Below are 20,632 nucleotides of genomic sequence, written 5' to 3'. Positions count from 1 at the left end.
GGGGAAGCTGCCATCTCAAAGCCTGGGAAAGCAGCGGCGCCAGAGACAAATCCGGCCCGGAGCTCCCAGGCGAGGCCCAAACGCACGCACACTCAGAGCAGGGCGGTGGCACTCCCGAAACGGGAGGGGAGGAAAAGGGCGGAAATACGGAAAGCTGGCGAGCACACCCAGGACCCGGGGACCCAGGAGTCCGCGCTGGGTGGCTAGGGCACACTGTGCGCGACGCCTGGGCCACGGCCGGAGCCCACGAGCTAGGCGCACGGGTGAGCGAGACAGCCGCTGCCTCCACGAAACCTGGCAGGCGGCGCAGAACCCCGGGTAGCTGATTTTCCCGGGCTGACACGTGACGGGGTTGGCAGCGCTCAGGAGGAGGGGGAAGCTGCGAGCTGGAGGCCAGGGCAGGCAGGCGACTAGCGCGCTGTGTACTTAGGTCGTGTGCTGGGGCTTTTCTCTCTCAGGGCCGGTGGGGGCAGGGGGAGGGGCCACCGCTCCGCCTTCTCCTTTTCGCAATGTTGACGCAATCTATAAATAGTGGAACAAAAGGACCAACTTCCTCGGAGCTTTGCTGAAACTGCACAAAAAAATCGAGCTGGGGGGTTCCTTGGTCCCTGGCGATGGTGCTAGGAGCGCGGCGCCCGGGGAGGGGCGGGCGCGGCGGGGCCGCGCTGCCGAGGTGGGACACCTAGCTGAGGCACAGCCGCCGCCGCGCCACTCTGCACGAACTCAGGGCTCCCGTCCCTGTGCGGGCTCGAAAACTCGCCCTGGCCAGGGGTCTTCCTCCTTCACCGTTGACAGGTCAGTCCGTACCGCCCCTTTCTACACTGGGTTTTCTTTCCCCACTCCAAAGCCTCTACTTTTAGAAGGGAATTGAAGGGAAAAATAGAACGAGGCGCAGCAGTGACAGCCACCAAATCTATAATCCCAGCAGTCCACGGCAGGGTGGCCGAGGGGACTCAAGGAGGCAGCCTGCGCCTGGTCCCCAGTCGTACGGCCAGTGCCCGCGCCGCCGCCGTAGACGAAAGCAGGCAGGACTAGCGAGTGCCGCCCAGGCTGCAGGGAGAGCGGAGGCGGGAACGCCGCGGAGGTGCGGGCCGCCTGGAGGGGTTCGAGGGCCGGTCCCCAGCTGCCGCTCCCTCCTGGATGCCGACCCCCGACGGAGAGGTGCCGGGGACTCGCCCCCTCGGAGCTCGGACCAGGCAGAGCAGAAAATCGCTGTTGTTGCACGCCGCCGTGCACCCTGGATCCGGTGCCCACGCACCCAGCGCGCCAGGAATTGGGCTAGGTGGAGGCAGGAGCACGCTCCTCCAGGAGCCTGGGACCGGAGCGCGACAGCCCGCCGCGCCGCCGTGGCGGTTACACAGGGCGCGGGGGAGGGGGCGGAGCTGGCCCTGTTGACAGCCTTCCTAGAGCAGGGAGGGAGGGCGAAAGTAGGGAGAAGAAGTGGGAGTCGGGGCTGGGGAAGGGAGCGGGCGCGGGATTTGGGGCGGAGGGGGGGGGGAGGAGGGTTGGGGTCACGTGACGGGCAGCCGCCCCCGCTACAGGCTAACAGTAGCGGTGACGTCACCGTCCCCTGACTGCAGGGGGTGGCACTTCCGTTCCTTCCCCGATTTCTGCTCCCCGGCCCCCAGTACCGGCACACCGCCTTTTCAAAGTGTGGGAGTGGGCGGAGGACATACTGTGGTTTTCCTAATGGCCCTAACCCCTGCATGCTTCCCCAGCTTCCCGGAGTACCGGGCTTGGGACTTGAGCCGCTGCCCTTGTCGCCGGCTTCCGACGAGCTCCATTGTGTGAGCGGACGGGGCGGCGCAGGGCGGAGGTTGGTGCTGGCCCCCCGCGGCTCCCAGCTACGGAGGGGGCGGGGACAGCCCTAGAGCAGTCAAGGCCAAGTTCCGCAGCGTTTTGAGAGCGCCATCCGCGCTTCAGAAGTCCGACACTCTCGACTTTTGGATGGGAATCAGCGGCCTTGCACGCGTTCCCGAGGCGCCGGCTGGTCCGGCACCCGCTCAGCTGAGCGGGCCTAGGGTCCAGTGTCGCGGGTATGTGGTAGGAGTCTACCACCGCTCCAGGGATGGGATTCCAGCCGTAGTTACGAGCTATTGGGAAACTCGAGGGGTTTGGTGATTCAGCGCGGTGAGCGCTATTTATAAATTGATGTGTTACTAGCAGGGAAATACACTTCGCACAGATCCTTGGCCCAAAGAGGGCGAAGAGCTGCGTTGGAGGCAACAATTAAAAGACTTTTTTGAAAGAGAAAAAGGTTTGACTGTGAGAGTCTATGCTGTAAGACATTAGCTGACTCGTCAGAGCAGGGTTTATCCCCAAAAGTTGTAGCATCTTCTAGGGTAGATAATTTCATGGACACATTATGATAATAGGCTGCCTTTTTTGGGGTGGTGTTGCGGTGAACTAGGATAAATTATTTCCTAGTGGTTCGCTGAATATCAAAACTGCTTTTATTAATTACCGGATTTGTTAAATACGTAACAACATTCTGTTAACAGGAAAGTGTGTGTGGGGTTTGTTATAAAAAATCTGCTGGCAACTATAAATCACGAATTTACCGCCCAATTTCTCCCTCCCAAGAAAACGCTGCAAAAATACAGCCTGGGGTTCAATTTCGAAATCCAGGAGGTAGATGCTAAAAGAAAGAGCAATTGATAGACTGGCTTCAGGGAGGCAAAGAGTTCACATTCCATCTGCCTAGCCTGCACAGCTTTCTGTAGATAGTGTGACTTGAGGTGTTTTTTGAAAGAAAGAAGGTAGATACCTGGATGGCAAAAATTAGGCCAGCTAAGAAGAAAGGAAAGGGCTTCCCAAGCTGAGAATCAAAGCAGCGTGTACAAAGGCCTGCAGTGAAGAATTAAGGCGAGATAAGTATGGTTGGGACACATGTGGGGATTGAAGAGAGAGGTAAGAAGGGAAGAGGGAAGGATGGGGATGGATAGGTCACGCAGAGGAGTTTGGACTTTAGCTGATACCTACATCTTTTTAGCGTTTTGCAGTACACATAGTCTTTTGAGAACCTATGGAATGCAATTCACCTATAGACCCATACTACTATTTTGCATACAATATCAAAGGGTTTACTGTGCTTGGTGAGTGCATGACTATTGGGCCACAGAATTAAAACCTATAGCAGAGATTTTCAACCCGTGTGCCACAAGATAGTTTAAAACATGCAATACATGACTATTTAGTCAGGGGCACTGACCTTGTTTCCCTTAGATTGTCAAATTAAAAAACGACAATAGCCAGCACAACAATAGCCATCCAGTATGAATGAATCAAAATTACACCTTTTTGGGGGGGTCAGATTGGCCAAAAATATATTTTTTGTTGTACCATAGAATTTTAGTAATTAGTTTATGTGTGCCATGAGATGAAAAAGGTTGAAAATCGCTGACCTATAGGAAAGGGAAAACCATGGAAATCCAGGTGTGTGTGTGTATACACACACATACATACACTATATATATGTAATAAAAACTATATATATAATAAAAACTGTGTGTGTGTGTATGTGTATACTGTAAAACAGCATGTAATCTAAGTAAGAATTGACTAGGACCACTGCTGTGTACTTAGTGGCAGTGGGGATAAAGAGAAGAGGGTTTCAAGAAAAGTAAAAAGAATCAGTGGAATGGAAAACTGATTGTATGGGGCAAAAGATCTCCAATTTTCTGGTCTAAGGTGGGGACTGGGCAGATGAGCGGGCCTCAAGTCCAGGAGGAGGAACTATGTTTTGTCTCTGTGGAATTTGAGATAGTAGGGAACTATCCCAGGAGGGTTGGAAGGAAGGTCTGGCTCTTTGTGGAGTCATTAAAACGTAGGTAGTAGCTAGAGCCACAGGAGTGGATAAGTGGCCCAGAGATTGTGTTAAGTGAGAGGGTTCTGAGAAGGGAACCCTGGGACCCACCCACATTTAAAGAAAGGGGAGGAGTCAGAGGAACCTTTGCAGGATAATGATGAGTGACTAAAGACAGTGCGGTGTCCCTAGTTTAAAACTGTGAGTAGTACATAGCAAACCATCCCAGAACTTAGTGGTTTCAAACAACATTACTTTACTTATGAATATGCAGTTTGGGTAGGGCTTTGTAGAGACAGGTTGTTTCAGCTAGGACAGCTCATAGGCTGGAGGCTTGCATCATCTAAAGTCTGTCCACTTGCATGTCTAGGAATTAGGACTGACTGAAGTCCAGGACCTTAGCTGGAGCTATCAGCCAGAACACCAGCACTTGGCCTCCCCTTGAGATCTGGGCTTCCTCATAGCAGGGTTGCTGGCTTCCACTTATGACCTAGTCTTAGAAGTCATACAGCACATTTTCATCAAATTCTGTTTATTAGAGGTGAATCCATAATGCCATACATATTTTAGAAAGGGGAATTAGACTCTACCTTTTAATGGGAGGAGTGTCAAAGACTGGTATGTGTTTAAAATCATCACACATTAACTTCAGATAAAATGATTTCTAAACAATGTGTTGGACTTGTTATGACCATTGTTGAGTATGATCTGTACAAGTACAGCGTGAGTTTAGATGATTCTGTCACTTGCAGAAGCACTTTTTGGTTGTTGTTTGTTAATCTTCACCCAAAGATATTTTTTTCCACTGATTTTTAGATAGAGTGGAAGGGAGGGAGAAAGAGAAAGAGAGAGAAACATCTATGTGAGAGAGGCACATTGATTGATTGCCTCCTATATGACCCTGGCCAGGGCCAGGGATTGAACCTGCAATCCAGGTACGTGTCCTTGACCAGGAATCAAACCAGAGACCCTTTGGTCCGAGGACCAACACTCTAACCACTGAGCCAAACCGGCCAGGGCTATCACTTGCATTTTATGTATATACTGTTGTGGTATATTCACCCATCTTGCATCCATAATGCAAATTAAGGTTGTTCTCTGCAGGAAATTTCCAGTGATTCCAATCTTGTATGTCTGCATATAGAAGGTATGGACTTGGGTTAGGCACTGTGACTTTCTTACCCACTGTTTCAGGTAAAGAAGGCACTGCAAATCTCTGAAAATTTTCTGCAAAGACTGTAAAAAAAAAAAAGGCAAACAGACCCAATCACAACCAAGAAGGAGCCTTGAGTTTTCAAATATGTTTTTATTTCACAAAGGAAAAGTCACATTCTGATTAAAAATCCAAGAGGTATTTTCCTAAGATACAAACAAAAAGAAATAAAGAGGCACACTGCAGGAAGACCACCATAAGGCTCAGAGATTTTTTTTTAACATTAAAAAAACCACAGAGTGTGTTGTATATGAAAAATGCTTAAAGAAAAGAAGGCAAATAAACATCCTCTTTTTAATATTAGAATGAAATATAAAGACTCACACATTTTATTGTTACAGGAAAGCTAATCCCAAGTAGGTGGTTTGTCTCATAATCTTCCCCCTTCTCCATTATGACCATTCTCTTCCCTCCTCATCAGGCCTCCTGAACACAGACTCCTCTCTCCCCTAAACAAGGTCGACCCACACAGTGGTTACACTTACAGGGCAATGATCAGGTCCTTAAAGTTTTTTCTGTTGCCTCCTTAATTTGTTCCTCATTAGCAAGGCCATCACTTCTCAAAGTTAAAAATAAAATTGCTATGGAGATTATTCCAATAAGTAATTTTAAAATAATTTCATGTTACATAATTAAAATAAAATGACATTTCTAAAAAATGACTGTTTTTAGATGTCAGGCTCTTTACTTGGACTTATTTATTCATAAAACTCAGTAATTCCAAAAGAATGGTTGTGATTTTAGGTAGTTTATAAGAATTTGTATGTTTCCTTGAAAGTGATATAACCCTTGATTATTACAACATTTAAATGATCCTTCTCCCACTTTTACAATGCACATTGCATTATTTTTCTTTAAAATCAATACACATAGTTTTTGAAGTAGCATACTTTAAAAAAAAAATAGTTATTTAGTTGGTAAATGAGCTCGAGTTTTCTACGGAACTGAAAATACTTCATTTCCTTGAGTAATCAAGAGTAAACTTTTAGAGAGAGAAGAAGAAAGAAACAGTGATTTGTTGTTCTACTTATTGATGCATTCATTGGTCGATTCTTGTATGTGCCATGACGGAGGATCAAACCTGAAACCTTGGTATGTTGGGACAAAGCTCTAACCAACTGAGCTACTCGGTCAGGGCAGTAACCTAGCCTCTTTTTCAGTTCTCCTAAAACTGACATAATTTAGACATCTTTGATGTTCTCTTAAAAAGAATTCCTTTATAACTTAGAGAAAGAAATAGTGCTTAGGCCATTTTAATAATTCATACTCTCTTAAAGACTGTCTACTACTTCTATATATTTTGCTGATTTTACATAAGTATTTATAGTTATATTGAGTCAAAATCACACGGTAAATTCATACTCTAAAATATAGGTTTTAAAATCAGTACATCTAGATAATGAGCAAGTATACATTTATGAGCCCTTTGTTTCATGTGAGTATTTTGTAATGGTTTTTGGAAAAAAACCATTAAAAAAATGAATTAAGTGTATCTTTGTTTTTAAAGTTTCTTATTAGCAACAATAAAAAAAAAAAAAAATGACACAGTGTTCATGTCAAGCTAACAGACTTTGTTATCAGGCCAAAACTGTTCCTGATCGTGACTTCACAGCTACCATGGAGGCAGCCCAAAGGAACTTAAGTAAACACTTTTAAATTACGTAATGCAGTTCCAAAAGAGGAACAACCACAACCAAACTGTGCTGTATAGTTTTACAGATGCTATTTTCTGTATGCCAAAGTGTATTACCCTATCTATACAAATGATTTCATAGTAGTGATAACATGAAAGAAAACTGGAAATGAGCCAGTCTGTTTCTAGGCATCTTGATGAAGGCAGGGTTGTGGAAATTATTTCAAAGTAGTTATCAGGCGAATGTTTTTCTTAACCTTATAAATGAAGCATTTAGAAGCATTTTAGAAAGTGCTATAGTGAAAATGGCACATTAAGTAATAAACTCAATATGATTTCAGTAATAGTCTATTATGTTAAGAAATAAAGACAATGTTACTTTTTATTAAGTAAAATAACTTGGATCCTTCTTTAGTTAGTTTTCTTCACCTTTCTATGTGTTCAAAATATAATTTATTTTAAAAGAAATATTGCCAAAGCCAATAAAAATATATTACTTCAACATCTAGACAAGGCTCTATGTTAAGGAAGCATCATGGAGAAGACAAAGAATTATAAGTCCTTGAGGTACTAAAGTTATTAATATGATTATATGAGGAACAATTCAACTTTACCAAATTGAATTACAGAAAGAGTCTCCCCATCAGATGACAAGTGCTCATAACCAATGTTGCCAAGAGTGCAATGAAATTTACAATCTCACCAATAACTATATTACCTTTCAGGGGTCTAAAAAGTGTCCAAATGTACAGTAGTTCCACTTCCAGTAACCAATTCAAAGGAAATTATCAAATATGAAGTAAAAGATTTATATATACTACAATATCTATACAGCGGAAACTAAATATTCAACAGTAAATGAGTGGTAAATCAAGGTGTATGAATCTAATGGAATACCATGCAACCACTAAAAATATTTAATGCCACAGGTAAATATTTAATTTAATATACAGTTAAAATTTTTAGGTTATAGAACTATTTCTCATTTATTTAAAAATGCATTTATTTATATGCATAGAAAAGGGTGGGAAAAAATATACCAAAGTGTGCAATGTGATTTACTTTCTTTTTCATGTTTTTTAAAATGAGTACATATTATTTTAGCAAACAGAAAAAAAAAATCATTAAAATTAAAAATTTTCTCCCAAATAAGTAAATTAAATGACATGTATTTATACTCTTAACAACCTAACATATTGAATTAAGTAACACAACATATTCTTACTTTTTATAAGTACTTTTCATTTTGCATACTTATATCAATGTGGGCCAGTGAATAATCTCTGCCTAAAATTAAATTAGATAAAGTATAGGCAAGTACGGAGTATTATGTAAAGGATATAATTTGAGGGGTAAAGTTTGGTGGCAAAGTAGATTTGAGGAAAATTTGGTAAGAGTCAAAATCCAACTGAAAAATTACTGTAATGGTTAGCTCTATTTTATAATTTTTATAATAACATTTAAATTTTTTTAATTGTGGCAAAAAACAATAAAATTGACCATCTTAACCATTTAAAATGTACAGTTCAGTATATTCATACTGTGGTTTACAGTCGTATTTTTAGGATATCTTTATTGGTTTCATAAAAACAATACATGTTCATTTATAAACAATTCAAACAATATAGAAAGTTACAGGAAATTTTTTAAATCTCCTCAGATCCCAAATTTTACCATCAATATTAAATGAACTAAATGGTAGGCATATTTCTATGCATTTATACAAATAAGATAATTTTAAGATAAAAACATGCACTGTTTTTAAGTAATAAAGTATTAAATTTAAATTCCAATTTGGTAGTAGCAAGACCAGCTTAAGGAATTGTTGAACTTTAAAAAAAAAATGTTTCTTTGCCACAAAAGATCTTATTTCCTAAAATGTCCAAAGTTTAAAAAAGTATGAGTTTGGAGGCTTTTTTATCTGTATGTTTCAAAATGTTGAAATACGAATAGACTCTGATATCAAAAAATATATATTTTATTGGTTATGTCATTATTTTTACAAAGTCAAGGTATTAATGTTTATTTCTCTTTTGTAACCCTAATTCCTTTGGTCACTTGGTCTTGGTCTGTATTTTAAAATCCAGTGCTCATAACATGCCTTGATTTCCCCAAATCCTAGTTATTAATATTTATTCATCACTTAGTTATCTGCCCTTCACTAAGTAGTTTCTCCTTCTTCTCCTCCTCCTCTTCCTCTTCCTCCTCCTCCTCTGCCTTCTTCTTCTTCTTGTCTTTTAAACATGGACTTATGGATACTGTTTGACCTTTTGTTAATTTAGAATGATCTTTATTTAGATATAATAGTTTGGGGTCATCCCGGCTTTGCTTTAAAACTACAGACATTTTTCCTGTTTTCTGAGTTTGAACACTGCTTAGAGGAAGCCTAAGGCCAACATGATTTCCTCCCTCTTTAAGTTATTTCATTTTCTCTGTAAAGGTCTGAACGTTTTTCTTTCATTCATTATGATTACTAGCTTAATCATGAGATGCCTCAATATTGAATATTATGTGTCCATTTGTCTTTTGACAAATTATACTACAGATTCAGTTCTCTCATTATTTTGTGGAAATTTTCTCCTGTTACATCTTTAAATGCTTTTTCTTACTCATATGTTGTGTCATGTTCTCAGGAAGATGAATCAGGCTACATTAGGTTGTCTTTGTCTCACTTGCATATTATCTTCTTTGCAGTTACTTTGGTCTAGTTTTCTTCTGTATTCAGTTCAATTTATTTATTAAATTCATTTGTCAGCTGGAATTTACTAAGTGCCAGCATCAATGGTAAATAAGATCACATCCCTGCTTTTATGTAGCTATGAACATTTTAGTTAGGATGGGTGAGGAAGAAATAAACAAACCTATAATGTCTGGTAGAAATAATAATAAGAAATCCAAGTAAGGAATTGGAAGGGTGGGGAAGGAATTGGGCATTTTAGGTAGAGCAATGAAACAGGCTCTCTGTGATGACATTTGACAAGAGACCTGAATGAAGTGAGGCAGAGAGCTAGAAGACCTGGGTAATCCAGACACAGAGAAGGGCAAGGACAAAGGCCTTTCAGAAGGAAGATGGTATGTCCAAGACAGAATGATAAGAGCCAAATAAGTAAACAGAAGCCGGTGAGAAATGAGAGTAGAGAATTAGGGCAGGTCACAAAAGGGATTGTAGGCCTTAGTGAGGGATAAGTATGATGAGAAGCAGGGAGATGGTAAGTGCTTTAGAAGAGTCGCTTTGGCTGCCACTAAATATTTCAAAAATATATTGAGTACAGTAGTCCCCTCTTATCAGTTGGGGATACTTTCCAAGACCCCCAGTGGGTGCCTGAAATCACAGATAATACCGAACCCTATATATACTGTTTCTTCATATACATACACACTTATGATAAAGCTTAATTTATAAATTTGGCACAGTAAGAGATTAAAAACAATAACTACTAATAAAATAGAATTATAATAGTATATTATAATAAGTTAGGGGAATGTGGTCTCTCTCAAAACATCTTCTTATACTGTGCTCACCCTTCTTGTGATGATGTGAGATGATAAATGCCTATGTGGTGAGATGGAGTGAGATGAATGTGATGAAGTATTAGGCTATTATAAGGGTTACTTGAACATAAGCACTTCCATACCCCAAAAGTTGATCTGGTCACTGAGATAACTATTGGATTGCTAACGGGTGGGGAGCGTATACAGAGTGGATATGCTGGACAAAGGGATGATTCATATGCTGGGCAGGATGGAGCGGGATGGCTCGAGATTTCATTACACTACTCAGAATGGCATGCAACTTAAAACTTATTAATTGTTTATTTCTGGAATTTTCCATTTAATATTTTCAGACTGCAGTTGATTGTGGGTAACTGAAATCATAGAATGAATATAAAACTGTGGATAGGGGAGACTGCTATATAAATAATTGTTCAAATAGATGTTGTAGAACTGAAAAAGGAAAAAGGCAGTACTGAGATAATAGAGTACTTCAGGAAGGATCTACTACTCCTGGTACTGAATAAACACAGGAAAGACCTGAAGTTATTAGAACCCAGATGCTATGAGGAAAGACTCAGCAGAGCTGGAACTCTGACCTCAGAGGAGGGGGTGCTGCCCATTTGCTGGGACTGGTTATAGGAAAGTAGAAAATAGTTGAAATTTGGAGCTAACTGCCATGTCAAGATGAAGGACCATAATTGGAGCAACGCTGACAGGTGTGGAAAACCAAGAAGGAAGAGTTCTTGTACCCTCTTCTTGATTCTTAATCTTTCTTAATGCCCCTTATTGACAGGCAGGGATTCAGCTGGTAAAGTAGAAATGTAGTTTGTCAAGTCCCAGTCCCAGCATCACAAAGCAGAGTATGGAAGGCTTTATTGCTAAGAGACAACAGCTTAGTAACTGACACAAAGAGGAATTAAGAATGATTTCTAGGTTTTTGCCTTGAGCAAGTAGATGAACATGCCATTTATTGACCTGGAGGAGATGTAAACTGAATTGGAGAAGAAAATTAAGAGATATGTTTTGAATGTGCTAACTTTGAGGTCTTTATTAGACATCTAAATAGAGCTCCCAGACAAGAGGTTGGATGTGAGTTCGGAGCTCAACAGAGGTATCAGGGATAGAATACAAATTTTAAGAGTCCTAAGAACATAGACAATATACCAGGAAAATTGGAATGAGATGACCTAGGGGAAAATAAGTATTGATGGAGAAGAAGAAAAAGAGTGAGGAATTGCATTGAGGAAGAGGGGGTCCCACATGTTTGGGAAGAGTAAAATGATCTGGCAGAAGTTAATCATGATCTCAAACGGGAGCACATTAGGTGGAGCTGTCAGTACTCCTATTCACCATATAAGTAGAGGGGGACATGGGGTCTACGGTGATGCTATTTTTATGATGGGAAATATTACAGTATGTTGACTGATTGGAGTAATCCAGTAGGGAGGGAGAAAGTGAGGGTGCTGGAAATGGAGGGGATAATCACAGGAACACAATCCTTGACTATGCAAGACAAGATGGGATCCCAGGCACAAGTTGAAGGGTTTGCCTTAGATAAGAGCAGGGACAGTTGATCCTTTGTAAAGGAAGAGAGAGTATATATGAGTAGAGATGAAAGTGGGCTTGTAGATATAGTATGGGAAACATAAGTTTCTCATGTGACAGCTTCTATTTATCAATGAAACGAGTTTTAAGTGAGGAACAGGAAGATGTGGGAGATTTAGGTGAGAGAAGTCATAATTGTCTTAGAGAATAGAAGAATGAGTTGACTAGGGAATGTGCTGGGATTGCCAATCTTTCCTTTTAGTGAGAATTCAATTTTCAGTCATGTCTATCATTTCTTGCTGTCCCAAATTTATTTGTTTTGAAATACCAATATTACTTTGGCCTTCATTGGTTTAGGTTGTATATGTTTTCTGGCTACTTCTAGTAATGTTAAAATAATTTTTACTGTTCTTTGTTTTGTCCATTTTGTAAAATATCTGGGTAGGAAGACTTTGTGGTTTTCCTTCATTCTCTATCTTTATTTGAAAGTCTATGAAAATGTTTTAAAAATAGTCTGCACTTTGTATTTTTTCAATTCACCGTATATATAAGTTATATAATAGATAAGAAGTCATAGTAATATTATGTATTATTTTAATAGCCACTATTTACTGTGCTAGGCACTTTACATACATGATCTCTAAAACTTATAACAACCCTACAAGGTAAGTATTATTGCCAGTTATTTCCCCAAGAAACCTTTTTTACTGGTGATGTCAGATCACAGAATATTACCTGAAGCTCACAGCTGGCCAAAATAAACAAGGTAAGAACACATTTTTCTCTCTTTTGTGTTAGTAAAAAATTAGCACTTAAGAGACTGTTCTTTTTGATGTACAAAATAATAGTTTGCAAAAGTGCACCACACAAGCTAATGGCAATTTTCTGGACAGCTTTTTGACATCATACCATATCGTTCATCTCTTGTTGGGAGATAATTAACTGACAAATTCAAGGAACTTGGTAAATGAATTGAGGTCTCTCCATCAATAAACATAATGAGAGCCCACCATGTCAAAATAATTAGTAAATGATACTAAACCATTATAATTTTACAAGTTGTAGGATATATATCAGTGTTTGTTTTGAAAACTCCATTATTTGGATTTAAATAATATCAAGCTTTTCTTTTGGTCAACAATATTTATACTCACATGATGATACACTGAAAACATCATTGGGAAATAATCATATATCTTTGATAAGTAATGGATTTCTTTTTCTGATTATAAAAGTTGTACACATAGTTAAAGAAAAATTTGAAAATATTTTTAAATGACAACAGTAAAAAAATAATCAATAATTCCTTTATTGAAATGCAAATGACTATTGCAGTTCACTGTATTTCCATGCAGTTTTTAAGGCTTATGGAGTTTAAACTGTTTGCTTGAGTACACTGCCTTATTTCATAACAATTTATCAGAAATGTTTCCTCAAGTTATTTATAATTCTGCAAAAACATTTTCAATGACTGCATAATGTTCCTTGTATGGAGAACTATTTCCTTAAGTGGTCATTTAAGCTATTTTCCTTACTTTCTTATAAATGGTGTTGCTATGAACTTTTTGATACATAAATCTGTTTTTACATTTCAGATTATTTCCTAAATTAGGATAAATTCCTAGAATGGTGTATAAGGCCAAAATTAAAAAAAAAAAAATGTTTTCATTGATTTTTTTTTTTTTTTAGAGATAGAGGAAGAGAGAGAGATAGAAACATCGATTTGAGACACAACAATTGTCTGCCTCCTGCAGGCCCCCTTACTGGGGATGGAGCCTGCTCAGTCCATGGGAGAACGCTCAATCCACTGAGCACACAGGCTAGGCAAGGCCAACGCTTTAAAGCTTCTTCCATCTCCATCTGGCAAAATTTTGCTATAAAATATAAATATCTTTTAATTTCCTATATACATTTTTTATTTTTTGAGAAACAGAAGCCAAATTTATTGGTTCATTTCTTGCTTTTGAAGTACTTGAGAGGAAGGGAGAGGGAAAGAGAGATAGAAACATCAATGAGAGAAAACATCGATTGCTGCCTCCAGCATGCCCCCTGACTGGGGATTTGGCTCACAACCTGGGCATGTGCCCTGACCAGGAATCGAATCAGCGACCTCTTGATGCATGGGTCGATGCTCAAACACTGAGCCACACGGGCTGGGCTCTATCTACGTTTTTTTTTTATCCTCACCCGAGGACATTTTTCCATTTTTTGTTCAGATAGAGTGGGGAGGGAGAAAGAGAGAGAAACATCAACGTGAAAGGGACACATCGAGCGGCTGCCACCTGCATGACCCAACCAGGGCCGGGGACAAACTGCAACCGAGGTACATGCCCTTAGCGGGAACCAAACCCAGGTCTCTCTGGACCGCAGGCTGACGCTCTACTGCTGAGCCAAACCAGCCAGGGCCCTATATACATTTTTATATTGAAAATAAATCTAAGGAGAAAAATATATGTGTACTACCTTTTAAAACTGAAATTATTATTTAAAATTTAGGCTCAGTATTTTGTTTTGTTTTTTTTTTTTTTTCCAAATCTTTATTGTTGGATGTAAAATGTATTACAGATGTTCCACATTTTTCCCCCATTGACACCCTCCTCCCCACTCCCGCCCCCCTCCCACCTTTTCCCACACTATTGTCTGTGTCCATTGGTTATGCATATAAGTTCTTTGGTTTATTTCTTCTCACCCCCCCAACCCCTTTCCCTTTGAGGTTTGTCAGTCTAGCAATGAATTTGTGCTTCTTAATCCCTTCACCTTTTTCACCCATTCCCCCAAACCCCCTCCCAACTGGCAACCAACAAAATGTTCTCTGTATCTATGAGAATGTTTCTGTTCTACCTGTTCATTTTGTTTGTAGATTCCATTGTTGATACATATGTATTCATTGCTATTTTGTTTGTTCATACATTTTATCTTTTTCTTCAAAAAGACCCTTCATCATTTCATATAATAACGGTTTGGTGGTGATGAACTCCTTTAACTTTTTGTCTGGGAAAGTTTTTATATGTCCATCGATTCTAAATGACAGCTTTGCAGGATAGAGTAATTTTGGTTGTAGGTTCTTGGTTTTCATCACTCTGAATATTTCTTGCCACTCCCTTCTGGCCTGCAAAGTTTCTTTTGAGAAATCAGCGGACAGCCTAATGGGAACTCCCTTGTAGGTAACTAGCTGCCTTTCTCTTGCTGCTTTTAAGATTCTCTCTTTGTCTTGAACCGTTTGCATTTTGACGATGATGTGTCTTGCTGTGGTCCTCTTGGGGTTCCTCTTGTTTGGGACTCTCTGTGCTTCCTGGACTTGTATGTCTGTTTCCTTCACCAGGTTAGGAAAGTTTTCTGCCATTATTGTTTCAAACAGGTTTTCGATTTCTTGTTCTCTCTCTTCTCCTTCTGGCACCCCCAAGATGCGAATATTGACACGCTTGAAGTTGTCCCAGAGGCTCCTTACACTATCCTCATTTTTTTGGATTCTTTTTTCTTTTTGCTGTTCTGATTGGGGATTTTTTGCTTCCTTATATTCCAAATCGATGGTTTGCTCCTTGGATTTACATACTCTATTATTGAAGCTGTGTAAATTATTCTTTATTTCAGTTAATGCCTCCTTCGTTTCTAACTGTGCATCCATCATTTCTGCCTGGTCCCTTTTTATGCTCTTGAGGCCCTCCCTAAGTTCACTGAGGTTCTCACTAAGTTCATTGAGCATCCTTATAAGCAGTATTTTGAACTCGGTATCTGTTAGGTTTCTTATCTCCACTTCGCTTAGTTCTTTTCGTGGAGTTTTGTTCTGTTCTTTCATTTGGGACCTGTTTCTTTGTCTCCTCATTTTGGCTGCCTCCCTGTGTTTGTTTCTGTGTATTACTTAATGAGAGGTATGGGGCTCGCTGAGACCAGATGCTGCTCGTTTGAAAGAATTTAGGAAAAACCTGAAGCAGGATCCAAGACAGGCCAATCCTATGGTTAAGCAAGTGGCAACAGCTTGGTTGGGCTTGGAAGTTGGGTGGGGCTGGGCGGGGCCTCAGGGAGTCAGCAGGGTGGGGCTACCAGTGTGAGCCAGGTTGCTGGAGTCCCAGATATGGAGACTGTCTGCCACCCCGGGGAAGGGCTCACCAAAGGAACAAAGGTCTCTTACAGCACTTTTGTCCCTGAGAAAGCCCCCTCTCCAGCCCTCGCTCCAGTGCCAAACAGCTCAGTTCTTCCCTGTATGTCTCTGGCGCCCCTCGAGCTGCCTCCCCTCCGAGCTTAGAGGAAGAAAGTCTGATAAGTCCGTGCGCGGGCCCTTTAGGGAGCTGCCTGGGGCTCCAGCCGCTTCAGCCTCCCTGAGCCTCAGTTCCTGCTGGTTTGTCCAGCCAGAAGTTATGGGGACTTCTTTCCTGGCACTGGAACCCTGAACGGGGCACCTGGTGTGGGATGGGGACCCCTCAGTCCTCAGGAAGGACCTTCCTAGCCGCGGGAGCCTCCTGATTTTTATCCGCCTCAGGTGGGTGTGGGACCAGCCCGTACTGCCGCCGCAGCCGCCCCCGCCCCTCCTACCAGTCTGGATGTGGCTGCTGCTTTAATTCCGTAGTTGTAGGACTTCCATTCAGCTTGATTTCAGGAGGTTTTAAATGATGGTTGTTCTGTACTTTAGTTGTAACTTTGATGTGGTTGTGGGAGGACGCGATACCACGTTTACCTATGCTGCCATCTTGACTGGACCAGTGTTTTGGTTTTGTTTTAATATCTTACCTTTAAGGAAAAATGTGGTTTTAAAAATATTCTTTTTGTTATGTTTGAAACTTATACTTAAGTTGAAGAAATGAGTTTAAATGTATACTTATTTCAGCCTAATGCTTCTATTTTTCAAGGTATCACCATCTCTTTTTTTTCTATTTCTAAACATGCTCACCCAACAGTGTTACCTCCTGACTCATCATCAGTTTAATCTTATATGTACACCACTAGTTCATGATATAAGTGTACACATTCATCTGTGGATAAAAATATAAATAAAATTACTGGTCAAGGTCATTCTCAAACTTAGAAAATTTGGCACAAAAGTTTTAAGAGTGCCTAAATTAATATTATAAAGCAGTTCAATTGTACTAGACTGAAATGCAGAGCATATGAAGAACAGAGCAGAATCACCCAATTCTCAAATTAATTTAGAATGGTGATGGAATGACAAACTTGGGAACATTTTCAGAAAAAAATTTAGTCAAAGTAAATAAAGGATTATTGCATTTTAATAGCTATCATTTATTAATTCACTTACCTATTGAACTTATTTATAAGTAATACATCTTTTATATATCAAAGACTTGTGAGGCACTAAAGTCAACAAAAAAAGATATAGGGCTGCCCTCTTGGAAGATACATTCTAGTGGAAGAGATAGACAAAAGCAAATGAATCAATAAAATAGTCTTAAGTTATAATCTAGTCACTTCCATTACTCAGTATTATTTATGTGAGATAAAAAAAATGATTTGGGTTCTCCCTCCAAAATTGTTAAAGTTGTACTGAGTAAGAAAAAAGTTAAAGATGTAGAATTATGAGAAAATATAGATGATTCCTACAGATACTTTATGACTTCAGTCATTATTGTTCCCTTGTGCCCTGTACCACCTAAAACTACTCCAATTTAAAAAAAAAAAAAAAAGGATAGCCTAGGATAAAGTTCATACTCTTTGGCCTGACCTTCAGTACTCTTCTATCCCTGGTTTTGCTTTCCATGGTGTCAGTTACCAGGGTTCAACAACTATGGTCCAAAAATGTTAAACAGAAAATTCCAGAAATAAACAATACATACATTTTAAATTGCACATTGTGCTGAATAGCATGATGAAATCTCATGTCATCCAGCTCTATCCCACCTGGGACATCAATCATCTCTTTGTCCAATGTATCCACATGTATATACTATAGGCCTGTTAGTCACTTAGTAGCAATTTCTGTTCAGATCAGCTGTCATGGTATCACAGTGCTTGCATTCAAGAAGCACTTATTTTACTTATTAATTGCCCTGAAGTTCAAGAGTGGTGATGCTTGGTATTTTGGAAGTGCCAGAGAGAAGCTGTAAGGTGCTTCCTTGAAGTGACAAGATATGTATGTATAGGAAAAAAGAAGCATATATAGAGTTCACTAGAATCCCAGGTTTCAGGCATCCACTGGGGGTCTTGGAACATACACCCTGTGGATAAGGGGGGACTACTGTAATCTGGTTTAACCCAACCTTAAATGTAGCATGTTTTAGTAGAAAGTACAAATTTGGGGAATTAAGGAAACCTAGGTTACAGCAAGTGACAATGCTGGGTTTGAGACCTTAGATGAGACATTTAATTTTCCAGAGTGTCAGTTTCCTTTGCAAAATGATGGACTTTGAATAAGTGGTCTCTGAAATCCCTTCAAGCTTTAAAATTCACTGTCTATGTATCTCTCCTTAAAACACTTTCTTCCACCCTGGCCGGTTTGGCTCAGCGGTTAGAGCGTCGGCCTGCGGTACAGAGAGACCCGGGTTCGGTTCCCACTAAGGGCATGTACCTCGGTTGCAGTTTGTCCCCGGCCTTGGTTGGTCGTGCGGGTGGCAGCCACTCAATGTGTCCCTTCACAACGATGTTTCTTTCTCTCTCTCTTCCTCTCTCTCCCTCCTGCTCTATCTGAACAAAAAATGGAAAAATGTCCTCAGGTGAGGATAAAAAAAAACAAAAAAAAAAACCATTTTCTTCCATTATGCTTCTGTTTATAGTGGGAGTGGGGAAGAAATGGCATGAGGAAGAGTACAGGATTGGAAAGAATAAGATTGATTGCTATTAGATAGGAATAATGGATTTATAGTTTATAATGATCATTTTCTCATATTATTGGATACTTTGAAAACATGTTTTTAATATCTGCATATTGTCCCAACATATGGATATACCAAAATTTATTTATCCATACCTCATTTTTGTAATGATATTTTACAATCCACACTTGTCTACTAGTACTTATAATGTTGCAGCCTTTCTCTTTTGCCTTGTTCTTTTGTGGAAAAAATAATGTTACTGTGATTCCTTCTTATCTACTGCAGCTTATACATGGCTTTCTCTTAACATTCACACCTCCACTTTGGACAATGTTACAGAGCCTGTCATTTCTCCTGCATAAAGTAGTATCATCCTTGAATGAGGTCCATATTTCTCCAACTCTCTTGCAGCAAAAGAATGTGAATGAAAGCCAATTCTATGCCTGCATCAAGTTTGAATAATATATGTTTTAGTTTTAACCAGAGCTGAAATCCATGAGATTAGAACCCCACCAGCAAACAAACAGGTAAAGATTCATTTCTGTCAACCATACCCAAAATGTGTCTTAGCATTAAGCTATGTATAGATATATAGCTTATATATCTATATCTATATATATATGACTTAGGTAACTATGACAAAATAATTATAATTATGACTTTGTTGATTTTGTCATGATCCTAAACTTGCTATAGTTTTATTACATTGAAACATTAGAGTATAAGTATATAAGAGAAGTAAAATTTAAGATTTTAGTCCTAGCCGGGTAGCTCAGTTGATTAGAGTGTTGTCCAAGTACACCAAGGTTGTAAGTTCGATCCCTGGTCAGGGCACATACAAGAATCAACCAATGAATGCATAAATAAATGGAATAACAAATCAATGTTTCTATCGCTCTCTCTCCCCCACTTTGTCTCTCTAAAATCAATAAATAAACTTTTTAAAAAAATTTTTATCTGCTAAATTCAGTAAACAACTAAATTCAGTGAGTAACTACATACTCTATTTAGTTTTTTTTACTTTTTTGGTAATATGGTACATTATTTCAGTAGATACTGTGATCGGTGGGGTGCCATCTGTGTCCCCACCTGTTACTGGTGGAAGTGGAGCTCTTGGGGTGCTATGGGAATAAGAATTACCTAAGGCCTCCACAAGAGGGTGAGGTATCATGGAAAGCTTTATTGATGATGTAACATTAAGGGAGTTCCTCTCCAAGGTCCCATCTCCCTCCATTCTGCCATGGAAAAAATCCCATCTTATCTTCAGCAGAGCTAGATTTAAAGCCACTGCCCAGAGTTTTCACTCCATACTTAAAGCACAGTCCAGTCCAGCATCTGGCTACCTTAGCTGTGTTCCCAGCTGTAGTCCAATGCGTGTGGGGTCCACATGGCCATGGGTCATGCTGCTTCTCAGGCCACATGGCAGGCAAGTGTGGGTCACAGAGCAAGCATGTGCAAGGAAGCAAGAGCAAAGCAAGAGGAATAAGAACAGGCAAGAATTCCTTTGTAGATTTTTTTTCTTTATGTGTTTTTATTAATTAATTTTTAGATAGAGAAGAAGGGAGAGGGAGAGATAGAAACATCAATGAGAGAGACACATTGACGGAGTGCCCCCTGTATGCCCCGCACTGGGGATCAAGCCTGAAACCTAGGCATGTGCCCTGATCAGGAATTGAACTGGCAACCTCTTGGTCCATGGGTTGACAGCCAACCACTGAGCCACACCAGCTGAGCTGTCTGCCGATTTTAACTAGGAGCTTAACCAAAAAACCCTTAAGCATTTCGTGTGCTTGCATTGGCTCCACCCTCTTAGCCAATTATCTTTTTTTTCCAGGCTAGACTGACAGGCGAGCACCAGGTCACCTGACTTCACTGCACATGCTCCCATCTTCCCCTTTATTGGACCCCTTTTCCCAGTGAGGTGCAGGGAATGGGTTGGTGGTTCCCTGGGGAGTGTGAAATTGCAGCTTCCTGGTGAAGCTGCCTAAATGACCATGCTTATAATGCCTGGCCTCCCCTTTGCTTCTTTCCTATTATTAATATTAACTAGCCAGTTATTATGGTAACAATATCACATTCCACATTAGCTTTGCTACTTCACCACCCACTGAGTAATCAAAGAGGTGACTCACTGCTTTAAAATTACTCTAAAAAATATCCTGAGTTAAAAATATTTTCAA

At 40.2% G+C, this 20,632-nt stretch overlaps 1 protein-coding gene across 2 annotated transcripts in view; it reads left to right on the top strand.

The window, feature by feature from the left end:
* Nucleotides 1-695: 695 nt before the first annotated feature.
* SPRYD7 (SPRY domain containing 7) overlaps nucleotides 696-20,632 on the top strand; it is a 241,640-nt gene continuing 221,703 nt past the window's right edge. Inside the window, exon 1 of one of the 2 annotated variants that reach the window (XM_036250461.1) lies at nucleotides 696-795. The gene's annotated coding sequence lies outside the window, so the exon portion shown is untranslated. The remainder of the gene's footprint in view (nucleotides 796-20,632) is intronic. The other variant, XM_036250464.1, reaches the window with a different exon arrangement.

Source organism: Molossus molossus, unplaced genomic scaffold, assembly GCF_014108415.1.
Source record: "Molossus molossus isolate mMolMol1 unplaced genomic scaffold, mMolMol1.p scaffold_m16_p_9, whole genome shotgun sequence".
Lineage (NCBI taxonomy): Eukaryota > Metazoa > Chordata > Mammalia > Chiroptera > Molossidae > Molossus > Molossus molossus.
The sequence above is the reverse complement of the archived record's forward strand: the minus strand, read 5'-3'. Positions and strand labels throughout refer to the sequence as shown.